At 42.9% G+C, this 23,355-nt stretch overlaps 1 protein-coding gene across 1 annotated transcript in view; it reads left to right on the top strand.

Annotated features, from left to right (window-relative positions):
• Positions 1–415: 415 nt before the first annotated feature.
• Dos (daughter of sevenless) overlaps positions 416–23,355 on the top strand; it is a 92,489-nt gene continuing 69,549 nt past the window's right edge. The window contains exon 1 of the mRNA XM_072007778.1: positions 416–716. The gene's annotated coding sequence lies outside the window, so the exon portion shown is untranslated. The remainder of the gene's footprint in view (positions 717–23,355) is intronic.

Here is a 23,355-nt window from a genome sequence, read left to right as displayed (position 1 = left end):
ATGCTGACAATACTTGTTCGATGAAACACAAATTGAAGGTCATTAAGGATAATATTTATTAATAGTGCGGATTTTTATGCATTTATAGGAAATTTAAAATTGCAAAAATGCACATAATATGCAAAAATGTCCAAAATGCAGTACTTATTATAATATTGAACGAAATATAAAAATATGAATTCGCATAAAACTCCGTAATCTATTTATTATAAGTAGAATAGACGAACCTTTCATATCTTTCGTTTATATTATCGGTCGATAAGGTACGCTGCTATATCGACTCGGCACGGGAAGGTCGTGAAAACGTTCAGGGATATGCTGTCAGGTTATTGGCCTGGTTGGTGCTTGGTGGGACCGATGGAAAACAGAGCCTCATTCGCTCGCTAACCGTCGAGCGTGCGTTAGTTTTGTTTGTTTTCGGGCTCGTCACGTAAGTACATTGTTTTCTTCCCTCGTGAAACGAAATTGCATCGTGTAGTATCAGAGGCTTTACGCGTCGCGACGAACAATACTCGCCGGGGTGAATTTTCCTTCTTTGTGTTAAATCTGTGAAGCATCGAATCTGTTGTGTTTTTATCTTTTTGACTGTTTTTATCGAAAAGTGTGATCATCGACTTTGTGCGACCAGCCTGTTTTACTTTTGGAATCAAAGCGAATCCGACGAACTGGAAGCCACTGAAAACAATCATAGCGGAACCTCGAGTTTCATTTTCAAGGTAAGGACCCGCCAGTTTTGTATACATCGCAATGTATATATGATATATGTATGTCGTAACTCTAGTTCCACGTGATGATCGATCTGCTGCCACTTGTTGGCGATGAAAATGTCTATTGATTGACGTTGATGAGAGTTGAACATCGATGAAATTACACGTTGTTTTTTTCACGTAGGAACATAATTTGATATGTTACAGCGAGTATAATTCGTTAAAAGTAAAAATATATTTTTACGTAATCTTTTTATCCAAGAAAGGATCTTTCGAAAGTATCTAACCAAAACACGAGTATTAAACTTCCTATGTTTCTTTATTGAATACAGGAAAACAGAACGAAAATATTTTCTCGGGTAATTATTAAGCTAAATTTCATAATTCTTCGAACAAATAAAGCGAATTCAAAGTCGAAGGTGGCTCGAGTATATGGCGTGTGTAGGTTTCTCGGCCACTTGTGGATTTTCCAGCTAACCAACTAAAACGATATACGTAATATGTAGTCGCTCGGATTACCGTTCCTGTGACCCTCTCGTCGTTGCAGCATGACACTCGTCACGAATATCCGGATTGATATTTAAAATTGTTAATATCTTATTTTCTCTGTATACACACGTATCTAACATACATATCACCATCTTTAGATTTATTAGAAAAAACGGGAAGAACATTAAACCACGCAAAAAGGATTACCTTGAGATGTTCGTTTGAAACCGCAGCCATTTTATTACTATACTAGTATTTTCTTTAATATATAAAGAACCTGTCAACGAACATTTTTGTGCCCGTGTAATTAGTTTCTCAAGAGTAAATTTCAACTGTTTCGTCAGGCTAACAATGTTTATGGTTTCCCTTGTACATGCAACGCCAGCTCGTTATGCATGCACATTGTTGTTGCGTTATTGGCGGTTATTGCGAAGCGCGCCGGAGTAAGTGAGAAATTCTCATGCACAATAACGATCATTATCGGTAACGTTCTTCGGCCGAGCGTAATACAACGCGTGCATTCTTTTCTCGACTTTCGTAATACTATCCTAATGAAAAAGTCGAACTTGGCTACTTTTCAATGAAGTTTCGTTTTTATGTCCCAAACATATTAAATTTTCTCTTTCTTCGAACAGATGGCGTTAAATAAAGATGGCGGTTTGAATAAAATCGATCTTGGATAGTTTTCAATGAAGATTCATTCGTATCTTACGTTTCATAAATAACAAATCTTTCCTTTTTTTCAGCCGGATGGCATAGAACGAGAGGTATCAAATAAATTTGAGAAATCGAAATAGGATAATTTTCAATAATGTTTCATTCACGTTTTTCATTCCATATTAAGTTTTCTGTCTTTGTAAATACGTGGCATCAAACGAGTAGCGTTAAACAGATTTGAAAAAATCGGTCTTGGATAACTTTCAACTAAAGTTTCGCTCGCATCTCGCGTGCCACATTGAATTTTCCCTTTCTTCAAAGAGCTGGCGCCAAATAGATCTGCTTATCTCGAAAAGATGAGAGAAGATGAAAAGCACTTTGACTGGAATGATCGACCGAAAGATTACCAAGCGCCTTACGAAATGCTCTTTGAACTCGGTCGATTGGAGAACGAAAATGCATCATCCGAAAACACCGATGAAGAAATCTCTGAAAATAGATGCGCTTCGATAGCCGCTGCTTTGAATCCCATTAGTAGTTTGATAACTCGTCGTCCGTTTGAAACGAAAAAAAAAAAAAAAGAAAAATAAAAAAACTAGCTTCGTTCGATATCGGTTTCCTTTTGGGGGTTCGTGGTGCCTCGTTATCCCGATATCTCGAGCGGAGTTGTTGCCTCGCCAGATTCTTTTGTCAACCGAATACAAAGTTCAGCGTTTTCCTTCTATATCTTGGCCAGAAGAATAAACTGCCAACACATTATTCCGGCTTTCTACCGATACGCCCCATCGAACTGGTCGCAGGAAAGATATTGGAAAGCTAGTCTCACAAAGGGGTTCCAGTTTATTAAAAGCTCACGGGCAAAGAAACGTTTTGAATCAAGCATTCACTGTTCCCCTGCTTACGTCCTTCTCTTTATCTTCTCTTAGAAAAATAATCTTGCCTCGTGTAATTGGAAAATACACCGTTTGAAATGGTTCGTGACGAGTCGACTGGATCCTTTCCGGCTCTTCCGTTCGATTTTCTGATCGACTCGTTTCTAACAATCGAAAGCTTTTTCCGTTACACTCGCTAGCTGTTCCATTATGTCTTTTTAGGACCGGTTTATGCGTGTCTTACGGGGCTACAGGTACCTTACGTCGACTTGTGAAAACCACTACCCACGCTAAAAGCCAGGATTTATCTGTGTGCATTCACTCGAGGATCGTCCGGTCGAAAAGAAATTTCTTGATTTTTATGCAGTGTCGGACTAACCGAATTTCCGAGCTGAGAAGAACCGACGATGCTACCAAGAATACTTGTTTTGTCATTCGAGATGAAATGCACGTTCGCTGTCCGATGTCTCCTTTCGATTCTTGATTTCACCTCTTCAAAGTAGTCTGACGAACACATTAGAATAATCAAACATACGACGATCAGACGAGAGAAAAAAGCGTGATAGTTGCTTCTTGAGTTGAGATCTTTTGATTTTAACGTTGCTTTGTGACTAAGAAAGAAGCTCGACGTGACACGATGAAAAATGAAAACGATCGGTTAGATTGAAATATGTAAGTCATTTAAAAATAGCTGATAAATCGAAGAATCTTGTGAAAGCCAAAGATATGCAATAATTATTACAACGAGCAATATTTTAATATTACGACGAATAATATTTCGAAACTTTCGTTTAGTTCCAAAGGCAAACAAGAAACAGTTTTGCTAACTTAACTGCTAAATTTTAAAACTGTTTTCCTGTAAAAAATAGGAAATGTAACTTACCGTATCCTTCTCCCATAGTCTTCATACAAATTCTTACGAGATGCGCATCTCGCTATTTAAATTATTTCATTCGTCGGAAGGACAATTTGTCAGAATGTCGTAACCATATGCTAACACGTGGACGTAGGTAAAAAAACGTGGTCGCATGGCTGCAAGCACGTAACTCGTCGCAACGAGAAATAACGATTAATGAAGGCAATTAAGCGTCGTCATGTCCGTCGTCGGCTGTTGCGTTTCTACGTGGATCATTCGTCGCGATCATACGGTAATTCGTGTTATTTGCAGATCAACACGCGTTAGCGAATACTATTCGTTTTCCATGCATTATGCAACGAATTGTGTCTTCCGCGTAGTATGGCGCCTATCGGCTATAGTACAATACTATAGAAAGTATAGAATCATCCGTTACATTGTTTCGGATTTCTTCAGAAGGAAGTTCCGTACGGCACCTGAGCTTCCCGATTGTGAGAAATCTGTCGGCATTGAAGGACTGGCGCTGAAAAAATGAGAGACATTCCGGAAGAGCATCGTGCTATTATACTTTTCTTCAATCGCGAGCGTTTTGTTCTCGCGCAGAGAAATATTTACGCTGCTAGCTAACATTATCGGGAAATTCTCGGTAATTTTCCTTCTCTTGGTATTTCACATTGGAAGAAATTACAGATTCGTAATTAAATAATTAAGAAACAAAAGCTACGCAAAATATTCGGCTCGTGTTAAATATAATGCCTGACGAAATTTTTCAACATTTATTAAGAGTTTTATCGATTATGACGACTCGTCTCTCTTTACAGCGTTAACGATGTTTCGAAATGTTTCACGTGTACCGCGTGTAATTATGTACGTACATGAAAACTTTCTAAATAAATGTTCAGATAGTTTGACGAGCCACCGTACGTTCATCGGCGTAGCTTACAATTCGCGTAAACTGTGTGTTGCGAATTATCAACTAAAGAGCAACCGGTCGAGTCAAACCGATCGGTCGATATCGCGTACCTCGAATGATTTAACGTCCAAGGTGGAGGAGGTTTAATAGATCGAGTTAGGGTAATCTAGCATTGTATTTGCACTTGTTGTATAAAAGTAAAGTGTGACGTTATGAACACGATGGTAAGATCTTGTTGGGAGTGAAATATTTCAGCCGCATGGTACGACGTTTGACGATTAACTTCCTATTATGTTGCTGATCCTCTCCCCCAGTCGTTGGGTCTCGTCCGTCCCTCGTGCCTTCCCACCTGGAGTTTTTCTCGGAGATTTTCCCGGGAATTTTTACCTGACCTCGGAGTCATTAGACTTATAGCTCGGGGAAGACGCGTAATTCGAAATTTCCTAAAAAAGGAATAAGCCCGTGCGAGCTACAAACGGACGGCCACTCAAAATTCCGAACACCGTGAGTGGAATAAACATTCGTCTGTATGGTTAAACAGAAATTCGATTTGCATCTTGTTCGGTGTTTTATTCGGACAATGAGTTGCACAATTCCGCCGTTGCAAGGCATTAGCGCCTTCTCCCCTTTTCCCTTGTTTTTCACGGCGACCACGTCTAGTCCGATATTACGCATTACACGCCGCTGGCTGCTGCAACAGGCAGGAAACAAGTCAGTTAAATCCTACGTTCGATCGATTCCGAGTCACGCTATCGCGACACGTGAGAATTTCTTTTCGTTTCGCGATCTTCCAAAGTGAGAATTCTTTATTCAATGGTATTACGTCCGTCTTTTATAAATAGTCGATCAAACTTCACATTCGACGAACGAAGGATTCGCATTTTTTGAATTCTTAATACTTCGCCTACTTTAATCAGCGAAGGTCGAATCAACGCGACTCGACGACGTTCGAGCTATTCCGTATAAAGTGATCGATTGAGGAGATGGAGTGGAAAACGTGAGTGCCAGGGGCAAAGGTAAAGGTTTTTGATACTAATAAAACACGTTTTCCCATTTTCTTGTAACTTTGTCGCTTGCTACTCCTATTCAAATGAGATTCCACCAAATTTCACCGCGAAGTAAATACATTCTACGTCGAGAGATTCAATTTAAGAGCTACTTTGAAAACAGAATAACGTGAATATAATTAAAACGAAATATTAACATAATTTGAAATAATAAGACGAATAGGATTCTTTTCTTCTTATATACATTTCTGTGGAATAACAAATTACGCTATAAAATAGTTATTGGTATTTCATATGTTCACGAATTAATATACTGTTACACTTGTCGATTACGATATTTCATCATTTTTCCCAGCATATTCCACTAATGAAATCGATTCTTGATTTTTCTCAAGCTTACCTATCTAACTATCGTTTACCGTCCGAATCCCTCGATCTAGGAGCTTTCTATAAAATTCCGCGATTTTGTTTGCAAGAGACGTTGGCGATGATTAAACGCGAACAACTATAGTTGGTCAGGAATCATGCACGGATTCACCGTGTTGGTGGAACAAAATGCGGCATTTTCGTTCATTTCTCGCTGTTTCCGGCAGGCGTGTCCCGAGCCTGATATTACGTGTAGAGAACACGCGTACGGTTTATTGCGTTAGACAGGAAACCGAGAGAAGAGTTATATCGGGTCGACCTGGTTTAGGCGTGCCCTATAGGCGCCTATAGGTTGTAGAGAAAGAGAGTGAAAGACGCTTTGAAAATGTCAGGGACTAAAAGTACGGAGAACGGATACACCGGTGACGCCACAACGAAATCATCGATTATCTGCGTTCGTTTCGAATTCACAGAGCTTATTCATTTGCAGCTTAGCCGCTTGTTTTTCCCGTCCACTCGATCGGTATATCATCTGTGCACAGCTAAAGCGTCCTTGAAATCGTATGCTTATCGGCCGTAGAAGACGGGATCATCTGGAAGTTAATGGTAGAATGGGTGGTCTTACGGATGAAACTGTGACGCGAGTTATCAACGTGTACGATGTTGTTTGAGAGTATTTGGATATCTATTGGTTGCGTTCGAAATTATTTATAATTAATTTTTCACTTGTTTGTTTAAATTATAGCATAATCGTAGATTTATAAAAGGTATAGATTCGTTATAGACGGATATAGAAAGGTAAGAAACAAAGTAACGATAGATACAAGAGGAAAAGTAGCGATACGAACGTGGAGATTCGTTGCGACAGTCGTCGAATGAAATCTAATTTAGTTGAACGTGATATAATCGACGAGCTTCCTACTATAATGTTAAATATATAGGCTTCTTACAATTGACAAGATTTCAAACGAGATAATAATTTCGAAAGGTTTGCCAATTTCCTAATGATCTCTCGCACAGTTGCTTAAGTTGCGATTTAATATATGTTAAGTTACGATATCAAATATATGGGTTTCTTATAATGCAAGATTTCAAACGAGATAATAATCCTGAAAGGTGCGCTAGTTTCTTAACGATCTTGTACAGGTACTTCAGTTTTCGTCTAATATTTATGTACAAAGAGGGGGTGTGCGTCAGAATGAGTTTATCGCTCGTCGTTCAAATATTTGCGGACACGTGCGCGCCTCGGGAATGCCGACAGATACAAAGCCGATCGAGGAGCGAGAGAACGATTAAGGGCAGTCGCGTGCTGTTCGCCGGTTGAAAAATTTATCGCCACCCGACCCACGCCACGGGCACAGGTAGCGTCTCGTGGCGTATGAAGTTTCGAGTCCGGAGGCGACAAACGTTCCGGAATGTCGTTAATGATCGCGGCGCGCACCGTGTGTAGGTGTCTGCGAGGGTTTCGTTCCGTTTTTATCTTCTGTCACGAGGAAACTTTGTTGCTAGGTGAAACATTCGTCGGATAACACCGCGAATTTTCAGTTGAAACTCGACCGATCGTTAAACGCGAGCCAACGGCTCGATCGAGAAAGGTTAGCCAACTTTGCACGACCCACGGCAAATTAGTTTTCGAAGTTAACCCTTAAAAGCTATCGTCAAAGGAAATCACGTTAATGGATAAAATTTCACTCCGGTATATCTTCATTTATTCGTGGAATCGGTAAAGTCAAACGAACGCGATTCCATGTTCCATCGTTATTCGATATGAGACGAAGGATAGAACAATTATTGTTACTCGACGATAATACGTATAAAAACACAATTTAAGGCACAAATCTGTTAAATGAAACGAAGAATCTGTAGATATAACGGGTATCTAATATCTCGGATATGTCGGAATCAATTGATCGAACGATACGAATCTATCGAACTTCTTAACACAAATCCGTAATAAGGCGACTAATCGATCGTTGGAAAGGCGTATTCGATCAGATCTTAAAAATTACTTTAACCGAGTATATGACGTTTCGATTTGCGATTGAAGTTTCACGTGGGAGAACGATTCCATCTGCACCGATTTGATACGAAAGAATACAGAACGAGAGCGTTTACCGCGCGACAGACACGTTCGTTACGAAATCTAGGAGGCAGGCGAACGCAGGCAGACGCGGAAAATGTTCGCGTAGTCGTATTCCCTAGTAAGGAAGACTCGGTGCGGTGCAACCGGTCGCCGTAGCTGCGGGCTGCGAGCAAAATAGAGCGTGGAACGCGCACGAGTTATCGCGGATCGTGGCCGAGCAGATTCGACGATCCGCGAGAGTCACGGAGAAGAAGGAAGGCCCTCTGTCGTGTATCCACGCGTGCAATAACCGGTGCACGCGAACGTTCGTCTCCGCGGCGAGTTTTCTTCGATCGAAACTGGTTCGCGGAGATAAGGTCTTTAACCTTCCTTATAGTCGTAGCGTTCGTAGTCAGGATCGGCCTAGGAAAGGAGGCAAAAAGAAGGGTCGGTAACGAAGCCGTTCACGGTGAAAAGCCGCGCTTTTGCAAGCTTCTTCTTCGTCCTCCTCGTCGCCGGCTCCGTTGTCGGCTTTTACGGCCGATCGTAAAACAATGTAACAATGTTCGGTGTACGTTCGCGCGCTGCTGTGCCATTCGCCGATTCTGAATATGTACAGTACAGAACGGAGAGCCTTGTTTTATCCGAACTAGTTCGAGGACAGAGACCAATTTAGACATCGAGCAGTTTCGACGATGCAACTTTGATCCCGTTCGTCTCTTCTTATTCAGCCAAACGATTCGATTATATTTCTTAGCGAAAACATCTTGGCATCTTTTCGTTTTTTAGGATAGTTTCGATTCTAAGAGACTCAAAGACATCTTCATCTATCGTAAATTTCTAAACCTCGTCACTTACAGTTAGGTAACACGAGCGATGTTCAATTTTCAAGAAGCAGACGATTTGTTTTGTACGAGTTCATCCATCATACAGGACCGACATTGACGACGTTGAATCGTAAGGTAAATTTAAAAAAATAGCGTTTGTAGCGTCGTTCCTATCATTCGTATCATCGATCGTTGACTCTACAAGAAGGTGATAATTATTTCCTTTGACCATTAATTTCTCGCTATTTTATATATTTCGCTGATAATCGTGTCATTGTTAATATAAGTCTATCAAAGTGTTCTGATACCCTCGCGAGCGGTATTCGTTACAAGAATTCTCGATGATGCGTACATTCGTTAATTTCTTATTATTCGTCGATTCTATAAGATGATTGGTATCGCTTTTGATGGTTAATCTCTCATTGATTTCTCATTAATTTCACCGATATTCGTGAATTGTTGTTATAATTCGATTAAAGTGCCTTGTACCAATGATCGGTAATGCATATTCGCCGTAAGAACGTATGTTCGTGTAACGAAAGTTACATGGTCGATCTTAGTCGGTGTAAAAGAGGCACGTGTACGAATTCGTACAAATGAATTGCGTATTAAACGAGATTGTAGCGTAAAGTCGCGAATCGACTGGCGTTGGAACAACCGCGCCCAGTCTCTCTCTCTCTCTCTTTTCAGCCTCCTTCTCCGTATTGAGTTTTCCATCGTGAACGGTCGAGTCCGAGGAAACGAGCTCGTTTCACGGTCAACTGACACGTTTCAGCGAGATGAGGACAATTTGATCACGAACTGGCAACGAAACATTTCTCGCTTACGTAGCGTATCGTACTACAATATAATTGAGCTACTGGTTTCGATGGAGGTTGTCACTGTTCGTGGACAAAGGAGTTTTTCAAAGCACTCGATCAGCCTCTGCTTCGACTTGACTGGCTTCTAACATCGCGTTCTATTAATACTTCGTCTTCGTTGAACGGTCGAGGAACTACGAGTTATTTAGTTGTCGTTGCTGGTTTATGCCGCAGTCCGAGTAGTCTAGAAAGGTGTTCCCGAGCGGGTCAGTAGCCTAGAACGATTCCTCCGGCGGCTGGATGGAGCGTTTGCGTTCGGAGAAAGTTTCGAAACGAAGGATAACAGTCGACCACGCCGGAAATGATACATACTGGCTGTTATTTCGTCCTCGGCAGATCAACCTCGGTTTTCACCATCACGGAAGATGCACCGTCGTATTTCTGATACTCTGGTCACGAACTCGAGTCTTTACGAAGAAATACAGCGAGCTAGGGTTATTTGAGTTACTTATGGTCCAACATCTTAACCCTTTGCGGCATATTTCTCTGGTGGTACTAGCAGCTAGTCGAAGCAATAAATATTTACTGCCCGCCATAGCGGCGCCGTCAGACTTTGAAGACAAATAAATGCTGCCACTGTGATGGCAAATTAAAAAGGAAATTCAATTTCTTGAACTTTGCGAGCAATAAACCGTCGAGCATATTTTTTATAGAATCTTATAGAAGCTAACGTACTGGCCATAGAAGAATCTTATAGAATATATAGAAGAACTGTTTGCCTTGTCAACAACCTGATAAGCAAAGTTACGTATCGATTTTAAAAGTTACGAGAAATCGAACATCTTAACTTGTTTGTAATGTTACTTCGAGTTTCTCTAGTTTATTCTCGCCAAATCTTTTTTCGCGAGAAGCATCGTCGACGTCCGTAGTCGCTGGTCGTTGAAAACGTTGTCAGGCTAACAAGGCTTGGCCCAGTTTCCTCGGTTTGTGCTTCCGATTGTCGAGCCACGGGATTCCATTGAACAGCTACTGCGACTCGGTCGGTTACTTTCACGATGCTTCAATTGGTTTTGCTATTAATAGCGAACGCGAATATGTTGGAACAATGAAACACGGAAGGTGGAATGGTTTGGCTCGCGGTGCTAAATGCGACCCAGTGAATCGTGTTCTCGAGTTCTCGACTTCTTTGTGCTGTGACAGGCGTTCGTTATTAAGGATGTTGCAACCAGATGATCGAGAGGACGTTGCTCGAAATCGTTGTGTTTAACGAGAATATTTCAGTGCACTTGCGAGCGAGCATGGTTCCGTGACGAGGCAACCGATCGGCCTAAATGATAATACACCGGGTGTTCCTTTTTTCCTCGACCGCTCACGGCCCGGCGATCTATCATTGTAACGCAAGAGGGAAGCAGGCAAATGCAGGCTGGATAAGATCGTTGATACTTGTTCAACGTGATTTATTATCGTACGCGTGCTCCAATTTATCAGTTGTGTCGTCAAAATGGAGCAGAGTCTAACGGGCACGCTCTGTTTCCACGGTTAAAAGCAAAACTGTGGCTCGATTAGAAATCGAATCAATCATCGCTCGAAACAATCGCGGATCATCTAATTCGATATTTCGAATGCTCCATGTTTTCCATATTTAACCCATTAAAGACCAACCGCTGAAATAGTATACAGCTTGGGTGGTATGAAATACTGGAAATCGAAAATAACGCAATTCAAGCGTAGCCTGTGGGTCTTTGTGTAAATTCATATTGTTGAGGCTATAATTAAAAGCGTAGAACATTGCTGGCATCAAGCATTCTAGAAAGTATTATATTTTAGATTCTTTGTATATTTTGTCATGTTACGATGTACGTTTCGTGTAATTTTGCACTTTCAAATTTCCTGTAAATGCGTAAAAATCCACGGTCTACTTATATATATATATCATTTTCAAGATACGAAACATAGATTTTTCTTTAACCTTCGGAATTTCTTTTCGTAACTACAGCGTTAGAAATTATTAAAACAGAATCAGATACTTTTGTCAGTCTGTGTATATAGACCGAGCAGCTCCAGAAAAAGCCTCGAATTTGAAATACACCGCGTGAAATTCCGTTACGCTTCCGCGATCGTTCATTATATGGTCACCGAGTAAGAGGATCGTTTGAGACAATGCACGAGGAACGTGTACGTACAGGTATCGAGTTTTCGTGGATACCTCGTGGCGCGATCGGTTCGGTTGGTTCGATCGCGTACGAGCCATCGAGCCACATTGCTCCAACGTATTTCATTAGCGGATTTCATTAGGCTAATTAGGCCCTCTCGTTACCTGCTCGTCCGTAATTACGGCCGCGGAAACGCTTCGCGGAATCCGTGTAAGACAGAAAATCTATGTAGACATTCTGATCTCGTTCCAATTTTTATTCACTTTTCTTCCATCGCTCGTTCTTTTCCGCGAGTTTCCGTCGCTCCCAACGCTCGTTCGATCGTTTACGAGTATTCGGACTTTTCAAATTGTCGCAAATACCGCACAGTGGCTCGTGAAAGTATTCGAACACTCGTACGAGTCTTTACGAGAATTTAAATATTTTGCAATTTCGACTGTCGACTGTCGTCAATTATATTGGTAAATTTTGAAACAAAAGCGAACATTTTTGAACATTTGATCTGTGTTAAGGGTTGAAGAATCACATCGGCGGAGAAACGTTCCTGGGGAAACGAGATCGTTTCTCTAACAGTGAAAATGTAACAGATATAACGAGTTACACCCGGTGTCCAAATACTCATGCACGCCAGTGTACGTCTATCGATGCTTCGTTAGCGCGAAGGTGCAAATTACAAACGACCCTGGATCTGCGCGCTCGAGAGTGTTTCCACTCGATTCGTTGAAGTAGGATGCGTCTCGTGGTTGAAATTATTTAATTACACTGCTATCGATTATCGGTAGCCAGGGGCGGTTTTCCACACGTGACGCGTTCAGGTGGCGCGCGCAGGTGTAACCTCGTCTCATGCGATTCGGCGGTTGGACAGGTGCGAAAAGAGCGCATGTACCTGCGTAAACCTTATAACCTCGATTCGTTCTTGTTTTTCTGACCATGGCGTTTTTCACCATGACTCTAGATTTCCCTCTCGCGGGCAAATAGGCTGTAAAGATAAGCGAGATACCGTGCGAAGATGGAACGCGGATCGCGTTACGGTCTTCAACGGGTTCCTCTATTCGCGCGGCCGACCGACCGGTAATTTTCGCAATTACCGGTGTAGTTAGCCGAACTGTTTAATTAACTGAAATTACGCGGATCCGTTAGCAGATTCGACGAGGCCAGGGAGCGAGGATCGAACCAAGAGGAACGGCAGCCTGTTTGACTTGGGTTCGAAACGACGATGCGATCTCGTTGGCCGATGTTTAGAAAGCGATTCGCGTATTCCCGTTCATTTTCTCCGTGATCGTAAATCGCACCAGAGAGCCTCTCCTCTGTATTCATCGAATATTCGAGCGCAGCGTTTCTCGCAGCCCGCGAAAATGCAGTTTCTATTTAAATATCACTCGAACCCGTATACCGGATCGGTGAACTCCGCTTATCCAGCTACCGACCAACGAACGTGTTTTCGTTTAACACAGTAGCTGTTTGCAGGTTGCTTGCTCGATAGAAACTTGTAAGAATTAAGTAGATACTTAAAAAAAAAAGGAAATTTACGTTGTGAAATTTAATTTACATTTAATGGAAGGGCTTACGATAAAAAGGAAAGCGAAAGGATACTTGGATATCTTAAATTTCTATTGTCAAAATTGTCATCATAGTCACAGACTTACTGCAAGTAACGGTTCTATAATTTCACGATTAAACACAGTTCTTTCGACGCGATATAATTACAGATACACTTGGAGTGACCGTGCAGTACGAGGAGTATTTTGTTTTAGAAAAATGAAACGCATTACACGGGAATTAATTCTCGATCGAGTTACTTCAAGTTGTGATATTAAATTCATATTAAAGTAATATTTAATTCAGATTGAATCGATGTCATAGACGATCTCTATTACGTAAAATACAAAATACAAGTTAAAACGAGTAAAGTAGCTGTTGTAGAATCAAGTAACTCGATCCAAACGTTTGTGGTTCATCTACGATGCAACGAGATTGAAAACTTTGAAGATTCTTTTGATTCTCCGAGGAAAGACGAACACGGACAAAGGTTGCTTCCATATAAATTCCGCGATTATCATTCGGTTATCTCAGGATCTACGTTCAAAGCTAGTTCGTACAAATGGCAGTTGAAGCGTATGTTTATCTGGCGAAACGTGGTCGTGTTTCGTCGCGTCTACTCTCGTCTACTGGTACGCGAACGTGCAGACCCGGAGAAGACTCATCGACGAGATCGCGGACACGAATGCAATGTGCACTGGCCCGCTCGGCCACGCTCTGCTTGTCCTTGCAAACGCGACTCGTTACGATGCGTCTCTCTCTTTCTTTCATTACCTGTTCCTTTACCCCTTCCTCTACCTCCTTTCCTTCGTTTGCCATACTCCCACCCATCGCTCTATCCCTACGTTTTTATTTTTTCTCCCTCGTCAGAGCGGTTCGGCCTTCTATCCAGATTGCGTGCACGATTAAAATAACTCGTGTCGTCGACTGGTAACCTTATTTTACCAGTTTTTCTTTCGTTGCCGGCGATACGTTCGTCTGCCGCGAATCAATCGCGAACGACGAATACATTTGCATAAACGAGTTCCCTCTTAGACGAAGAGAACACCTTTAAACCGGTGGCCTGGCACTCGTCCACTGTACAGACTCTTTCGCAATGTTGCCTCGACGTACGCGTTTAACGAGTTCGAACGTAATACCCGGTAACCGATACTTTAGGAGAAACGAGTTCCTTATAGCCGGTGTTTGGAAAAAGACAAGTTAGACAGCGAAGGAAAACTCGTTATCAAATGAGATAAACAAGATCATTCGTAAATGCTTATCTTTTCGACGTCCGCTGTTACGCTAACGGTAAGTAGTAATTTCGTTTAACTACCTGGTGTGAAAAGTGGCACGGCGCAGGGCAAGATCGCGAGCACCAGCCTGAATCTGGTACAAATATAAATATCCGAGAGGTGGCGAGGATTCTCGTAACCTGAAACCGCCCACATCCTTTCCACGGCGCACTACCGGTTCTCACGTGAGAAAAGCTTCGAAAGGGTTGTTCCTGGCCGCATAACTTAACCCTATGTATCGTTCGCTCCTCGTATTACACGCGGACAAATTCTCTTCTGTATTCCGAAATTCCTCTAAATGAGTAGTAATTTAAAATTGGTATGCGAGACGAACGTAAAATGAGTCGATAAGGAGCGATGGACGTTTCACGTGTCACAATGTAGACGAGATTGCCGTCCAGTTTGTCAACGATCGTTGCATCCGCGAACTGGAGCACCGCTCTCGTCGATCACGATCCGCGGTTTCGAGGTTCACCGCAAATTCGATCTCCGGCAGATATCGTTTTTCACAAACGCGCGACGATACGAGCAGGAAGGCGGTTGCGAAACCGCTCCGATAAATTCGACGAGGCTCTCTGACATCCTGTAAGGGACACCTTTCACGTACGAATATCACGGTATCCGAGATCTTACGCTGCTTCTTGAATACCGTAGGTGAGAGGTTAAGCTTCGGGTCAAGACACGGCAGCGAGCCGTGCTACGAATTTACGCCAGCGTTTCCCTTAGAGTTGTTCGAACGATTCTAACCGCTTTGATTCTAACACGACGCGTATAGAATGGCTACAAGTGTACTTATTTAAATAATGGCTAAATGGTCACATCTTCGGTCGTTTTATCAAGCACAGAAGTACTTGAACAGCTACGAACCTCATACTACTTGTGTATTAGCTTTGTTCAATTTAAAGTTGATAGAGATATATGTATAATATATGTACATAAAGTTTCGAGTATTCGACAATACGTGTCATATCTTCAAAGAAACTATTGCTTCCTATATCGTGTTACAATTTTTTAAATCGTATATACATTCGAAACTTGTTCAAAACAGTCCCATACTTATCTCTAGTTTGCTATTATCAATAATCTGAAATTGAAAGAGGAATAAGAGCTGAAAGGGAAACGGTCGGATCAAAGGACCAATCTTTGAGACTTCACATCGAATTGGACTTTTCCTTCCATTCTTTTTGCTATTATTATATAAAATCGATTATACTGTACGAATACTTAATTTAATACGTAGTAACGCATCAAAGTAGACACGTCATAATCAGTCAGAAGAATTTATGATTACGTCCAAAGTACAAAGAGAATCTTTGGACGCAACCTATCGAGTATGAACGATAAAACTTAGACAAGGGTTAAAGAAGATAATTTGAAAGTTTCGGAAGAAACAAGACAGAAGAAACTAGGGACGAACCTAGCCGATACGTTGTCTCTCTTCGTCCATTAAAAGAGCCGTGAACTTTTTTTCTCTGGCCCAAGCACAGTCTCGCGAACTTTATTGTCTTCCGGCTCATTTTGTCTCTGGCAAATACCAAGCAGAGCGTGTTGTTTTTCTTCTCGGAAGTTGCTGAACAACTTGGTCGGATTTCCCTGGCGGATAAACGTGTTGCTTGTAAAGTATAAGCGGTTGCAGGCGAAGTCGTTGTCCTAATGCAGTCAAACATACCTGTCGCTTCTTTTTATTTTCATTCGATTCGTGGCCCGCGTTTCCTTCGTTGCTACCCCTTCCTCACCTCTCTGACCCTTATAAATTCTGGCTCGTACACGATCGTTAAAGCGTAAGAAGAAACGGGTTTTGTTGGCCCGTAGGAGGAAGCCTGCTAGAGGCTTCCATTACCGTTGTAAGACTACGGGCTCAGGGCCGTATTACGCAAGAGGTCCGACGAACTCGACCAAAATCGTGTTATGTGCCCATCCCCTCTGTCGAACGGAGTCCGGACGAACTCTTCTCTCTTTCTCTGCACGAGTGCGTTCTTCCGACCAGCTCGAAGGATATCGCGTACGAATCGTAACGTTTGTAGGGCTTCCGGTGTTTTGCAACACTTTTGTAGAAGGGTGAGTCCCCTCGCAGAAGGATCTTGCGAACATTCACAAGGACGAGTTTGTAAAACGTAATTAATTGGAAGGGGTGAGGCGCGGCGACGGACGAAGGAAAATTTAAAATTGTTATATTTTTGTAATATTCCAAAACGGGTGATCGTTAAATCGTTACCAACACTGCGAGAAGGTACGTGGTATTAGTTTGTCCGAAAAGTGTTCTTCTTTTGCAACGACGCATCATTATACAAACATGAAGCCTAATCTGTCGAACATTTTTTTATCTTGATAGAACAAAATGGATCGTACGTAATTCGATAAAATAATATAAAAGGGAAAATGTTGTGCATCCATTATTTCCTTATAAAACGAAAGAAACTTTTCGGACGACCTAATACAAAGTCGCTAATGATTATATCGAAGTTCCAATTTGGAACTTTCTTTCTTGACCACAACTGTGTGTAAAAATGTTCGTTTTAAACGTTGTTGTGTATATAGCGAGATTCCACGAGTCAGAAGGTTGCACAATGCTGATATTAAATTGGCGTGTACGAAGATTCCACACGACCATCTTTTGATAGTCAAGGCGTAAGATGTAGCGTTGCAAAAAGAACGACTATATAGTCGGAAAAAGATCGCGTTAAAGGAAATTGCGCGTTGCTGATGGAATGGCTAGATGGAAGAAAAGTTGTTCGTTAAGGGGTTAATCCGACTCTTGAATGCCATCGCCGGCTGCGTTCCATCCGATCGTATTAATCGCTGACAAGGGTGCGAGGTTTCGCGACATAACTGGGCCACGATTAACGATGCCATTCGTTGGAACAATGGGCGGAAGATGCGCGCGATGCCGAAGCGCGAGGGGGCGAACAATCGCATTAAGGAAAAACGAGATAGTCGGGACGAAAAGAGCGAAAGCGAAGGAAACAAAAATGAGACGAGCGGTATATCAGTCGTTTCGTTTCCCGGACACTGTAGTTTGCATTTCCCTTTACATATCCAGACACTCTACGCCCACGTTTCATTCCGTCTGCCTGATCCTTTCGTCACTTTCCCTCCTCCTCTCTCTCTCCCTTTTCTGTTAATGTTTGCCGAGTACTCGACGCGTGCTTTTCGTTGCCACGCGTGTGCAAAGGTTCGCCCACGAAAGGAAAAAGTAAAGAACAGCGCGCGAACGACGCTAAGAGAATGTTAAACGCTCTTTGCACCGTTTAAACTTCAAACGTTGATCGCCGCGTTCTAATTCGACGATCGACCGTCGTGAATTTTTCAAATAGTAATACTGTTAGATATAACGATGCAAAATACAGGATGAAACATTGCGAAAGGTACCTAGTTTCTTTTCGTTTCTCCAGATACATAGGTGGAAAAGTTGCGAGTGGTCCGTGCTTTTGTGCCCTTTAAGTAAAGTTCTATCGTACAGGTTGTTAACGAAGTGAATATTTTTAAGTAACCGAAGAAAAGTAAAAATGACACGAAAGTTCTTATTTTACTCTAAAGCTACGACTGGGGTGGACGCGTGTGACTAATGGGAAAAGAGTGCTGCAGGGAAACTCGAGGAGGATAAAGATGAGTCGGTACGAAGATTTACTCTTCGGATACTCTTTTTCGTGTATTTCGAGCTTATTCGCTGTGAATCCGCTAATCGCTTAGCACACAAGCGTGCTACAGGGTTTCAGCCAGTGCGCTATGTTTCTTCGTACTTGCCAACTTCAAGTATATTCAACCCTTAGGTGCTTTTGACTGTTTCGAGAGACAATGAGGAAGGTCTAGCACGCGATGCCTCTCGTGCCTTCGCATTTGTAAGCTATTGTTCGGAAGATTAGTAGCGTGGAAATTCGAGCGAGTTTCTAGCCTGTTTAGGGAGAGTAAACGGGGATTAGGAGAAGCAAATAGAGATAGAATTTTATCGACTATCGCAGAAGCGTTACTCCATTTCTAGATCTCATCTGTAGCGTGAAAGAGTTAATGGGCGATGTGGAGTAGTTGGTTCGGTAGTCGCGTTAGTTTCGAGAAGAGTAAGCCGCGCGTTATCGACTCGCGCGTACCTGGAAAGGACGACGACCTCAAAACATCCGAGTGTTGCCGGTGTTGAGAAACGATCGATAGTTGTCTCGGCGTTCTATCGCCTTCCAAACACCTGTATCCACGTATTTCCGCTAAGGAATAGAAATCTTATCGTTGGCCATTGTTCCGGGCTACTTATCGCCTGCTCTCGCTCTTTTCCAATGCGATGGAATTTCATCGTTGAAATCCCTTTCGAATTCGAGCCGTACTCGTTCGTCACTCCACTCTCCATCGTTAATTCCATTCAGCTCCCACCCAGTTAATTACCTGCGCCGATCTTTTGCTTTTCCGTTTACCGCGAAACCGTTACGATTGTTAACCGCGATTACCGGCCCGATGTAACGCGCTCAGGGTACCTTTTGTCTGGGCGCATGTATTGGAAACTCTAGTTGAAAGAAGTGGGTTAAAATTAAGTGCGAAGATGCCTTCCGAGAATCATCCGGCAGTCGTCGACCGGGTCTTATAAAGTACGTGACTCGTCGTCGGCGACGATCCAGTCGAATGCAATGTGGAGCGAGCTGAAATACCCGGAACCGAACTGATTGTCTTGTTATTATCGAAAGCGTGCCTCGTTGATCTGCAACCGCGTGAAAAATTGTTACGCCAAAGAAAAGGGTGTTGGATGGAACGGTCTTTTTCCATCTTTTTCTCTTTTTTCTTTATTACGGTTGAACCTCGGCTCTTAATTCGATTCTTAAGAGAAGAGCTAAAACATTGGAGTTACGGAGATTTTGCTTGATCGAGTTTTCCCAGTAAACAAGAACGACTTGAAAGAAGCTTTGTACAACAGTTACTTCTGCGCGGAGTTCGAGATTGAATTTTAAGACGTCGAACGTTAGGCGATTCGAATCACCATAATTTGTCTTACTCCAAAGTTATTTCAATCATTTTCTCGTTTTTCATATTTCTTGTTAGACCCGAAGTACACGGTATTTCCTCGTTCTTTCGGTACTCTATGGAAGACTAATCTCGTAATACGCGAATGTGATTATTCCGTGCAATAGAATCTTTAAATTAAAAAAAAAAGAAAAGCTACATGAAGCAGCCCTACCTTGTCCTACTATAAAGGAGTATTTCAATCATTTTCTCGTTTTTCTGTTATTTCTTGCACGACCTGAACTACACGATGTTTCCTTATTTATTGCTTGATGTATGAAAGACTAATGGTGTCTAGCAATATACAACTTTGATTACTCTGTGCGACGTTTAAAATTCAATTTTAAGATGTCGCAGCTCGGCTGACTCGAATAACCTTTGCTTGGTACAGCGACGTTCGTAGCCAACGAGGCGTCACAATTAAATTCGAAAAACGTCAGCCGGAAGCGAAACACGTAGCAAGAATCGCGGCAAGGACGTGTAGAGCAGCACCTAGTTGGAATGTCGTCCTTCGAGGTAGCCGCGAACGTGTTGTTGGCGTTCGCAGCTGGGTCGCCGCTGCAGCACGCTAACATCCTTCTGCAACGGTCCGAAGATAGCTGCCGCGATTCACCGTGGATTAATGACTTCCTTATGGCATTTGTGTTCGTGTGCTCCCCGGCTGTACACGTGCGCTCGGCTGCAGCCGCGCGAGAATCAAGAACGAGCGGAATTTAGAGTGAGAGTGCATCGCGCCACGGAGAAAGGTATTCGGATTAGATGCGACTTTTCGCGGTTATGGAGGCTGTCGTAACTCGGAGCTTGCCTCATCCGGTTTCCCATGGCGCGCCAGACGCAACGTCGAGCGATATCCTTGATGCCGGTGAAAGGACAAGGACTGATCGAAGGGAGATACAGAGAGACGACGAGTGTCGGTGCAGGGAGCTCATTGTCGACCGGACCCATTGTTGCCTCGAGCTCCATCCTCTTTGTGTATTTGCTCGATCGCGGGATCAACCCTCCGCGCGATTAACAGCGATATCGTGGTATCTAGAATGAACAGAAACTAGTTAGCAAATGGATGTTTGCGAGAGTTGTCAATAAGTTGGCAAGTTCAGTGGAGCTCTGCAACTACGTATTACTGCGTGTTATATCGCTGTTGAGAGGTATATGTATATTTTGTTTGGCTTAACGAATCAACGATGTATACCTAAGCAGAAACAGCATGCAACTATGTCTTTGTGGAATCAGCAGACTATAAGGTTAAGTAAGACGTTAAAAAATGTAACGGTAAGGCGTTTATTATGTACAGCGATGGACGTAATTCCATATACATATAAACCGTACGTTTCTAATCTGGTATTGTCGTACCGTGGAATGAAGTATACAAAAACGTTGTGACGGGTATCGAAAGAATGCGCATCGTTTTAAGCAACAACAGTGCGAACAAAAGATAATTTCAGACAAATTTAAATATCGCTGCCTGCATTAACGTTGAAAGTCCTTCTATTAATTTAGAAGGTTCTTCTTGATTTAACCTGTGATCAAAAGGTAAGAGAATTTGGAGATGAAAAGCTTGTCAATCAACTCTGCTATACGTATCTCCGATGCTCGTATCGTGGCTAAGATCGTCGCAGTCTAATTGAAACGTGTCTTATTAAAAATTAGCAAACGTCCAGATACATTTGTCTGTGAATAATAATTTTCAAGCTAATCGTAGTTTCGTTCCTTCAGCTGGACAGAGAAGTTTAACTTGTTAACCAGAAATTTATTTGTATCGAAGCGTCTCACTTACGATACGATCTCGGTGAACCAAACAAGAGCATCCTTCAACGACACCGACTATCACCCGCAATTTCTCAACTCGTATCGAAGCTGTGGCGGTGAAGCTCGCAAAGCTTTCCCGGCCAGAACACAGGATCCGGTCCGAAGGGGAACAAGATGAACGGCTACTCGTGTCGATGCAATCGTTATCGTAGCTGGCTGAAGGTGTATCGGGTACACTGACAAGATAAAGAGGCTACGTAAACGCGGATTTGCGCTCGGGTTACGGTAGATGGAAGAGCGCGGGTGTGCGTGCGTTCTACTCTCAGAGTGGAGGTTACCGTTTTGCATGAAGAACCGTAATGATCGTAGCTACGTGTTACAGGGTGGATACGTCGAGAGGACGATAGCGAAACTCGTATTATCCAATCGTCGGCAATGTTCACGAATGGCGTTTATGGCGACCCTAAGTCGTGACCGATCCTTTGGTGGGAATCCGCCCTGAGATCGACTCTCATACGCCTCGAGAAGGAGTTTTCACGTCTTCCTTCTCCCCTCTCGTACCTCTCTCTCTCTCTCTCTTTTCTTCTCCCTCTCTCCCTTTGGGAGCACCTCGTCCTTTCTCCTCGATCTTCCTCCCGAGCTTTCTCGCCTTGATACACCGTCTCTTTTCCTCTTCTTTTCTCTCGATGCTTCTACGTCGGATCATTGGCTCAGCCGCCCCTCCCGTTTCACGCAATCCGTGTGTCCTACTAATGGTTGGTCGGTGCGCGCAAACGATCCGACCGATCGGCTCGTGTCGCGGACTACACGCGAGCGCAACAAGGAATTTGCTGTGCATATTTGGAACACTTGTCTTCAACGGTCGTTCGAGTATAGCTTGCTCGTTCGCTTTGAAGATAGGAATTTAAGAGATACGGTGTAGCGTGGCTGTAACTGTGGCTGCGCTCGTGCTTCCTTAACCGGTAAACGTGTTTCTTCTAGTTTGTAATCGCTTTAAGACGAAGTCGCACTTTACAAATTAAACGAGCATCGCGGATGATTCATGTACGGTGAGAGGTGTAAAGATATTTCATCCGCGTTTCATTTAAGGTGACCAAATCAAACGAAGTAGAGTCAGTCTCGGTACTTTGGACGCGCTGAATGGACGAGTTATGACCGAAAACGAAGTTCAACCAAAACCGTTTTTATCTCTTAACGAAGAGCGAGAAGAAGCGGCGTATTTTCGACGGTAGCTGAGCCTCGTGTCGATGAAACGGCAGTCGGTCGACGTGTGTTACGCTTTGCACGAGAGAGGAATTTTCTATTCGCGTCGTTGGCCCTAATAGCACGTTTTCGCGCTGAGACGCCGGCACGTTACGCCAATTCTCCGCGGAATTTCGAAGCACAGTTCTCGGGGAACGTTCCATTCTCTGTCTCGTTGGCTTCCTCGAAATCCAAACGAACTCGAAAGCCGCCGTTTCGGCGGATGGAACTTTCTTAAAATAACGTTGGGTCACTGGCGGGAAAAAGGTGGTGGAAATCGCGAGATCACGATGCTGAGATCCTCGCTCACGAATATTCCTCGCGCGGCGTCAACTTCGTTTAAATATTTAACGAACCGACGAGATGCTTGAAAGGCCTTTTCGACGACGCTGCATCGCCGGAAATAGACGAGACTCCGGGAACCATCGCGAGACTGTTATCAATTAAAGAGCCACTTGATAACTCTTTTCACGTTCTTTGTGGGCTGCTATGGTTTCCTGCGGGAAAATGATAACGCCCGTTGCAACACGCGGTTTCTCCTTTCCTTTTTTGCCATCTTCTCGCGAGTCCTCGTTAAAGGTTGTTCAACTCTCGTATCTCGGGAATTATAGAATTATATAAATTTGATCGATGAGGATCGAGTTATTCGATCTTGTAGCGATAAAACGAAAAGACAAATAACCACCTTTTCCCTGTATATGATAATGAACAAAATTAGCTTGAAAAATAAAAATCGCGCGATTGAAAGTAAGCGTTCGAAGTGGAAGCTCACAGCTGTTTCTGTAGTTGCATAAAGGCTTGTCATCCTGGTAATCCTGCTCGTGTTACCTGCAGTATTAGTCGATGACAGGTGGAGGAGCGCGGG

Source organism: Bombus fervidus, chromosome 7 (assembly GCF_041682495.2).
Source record: "Bombus fervidus isolate BK054 chromosome 7, iyBomFerv1, whole genome shotgun sequence".
In the NCBI taxonomy this organism is placed as follows: domain Eukaryota; kingdom Metazoa; phylum Arthropoda; class Insecta; order Hymenoptera; family Apidae; genus Bombus; species Bombus fervidus.
The sequence above is the reverse complement of the archived record's forward strand: the minus strand, read 5'-3'. Positions and strand labels throughout refer to the sequence as shown.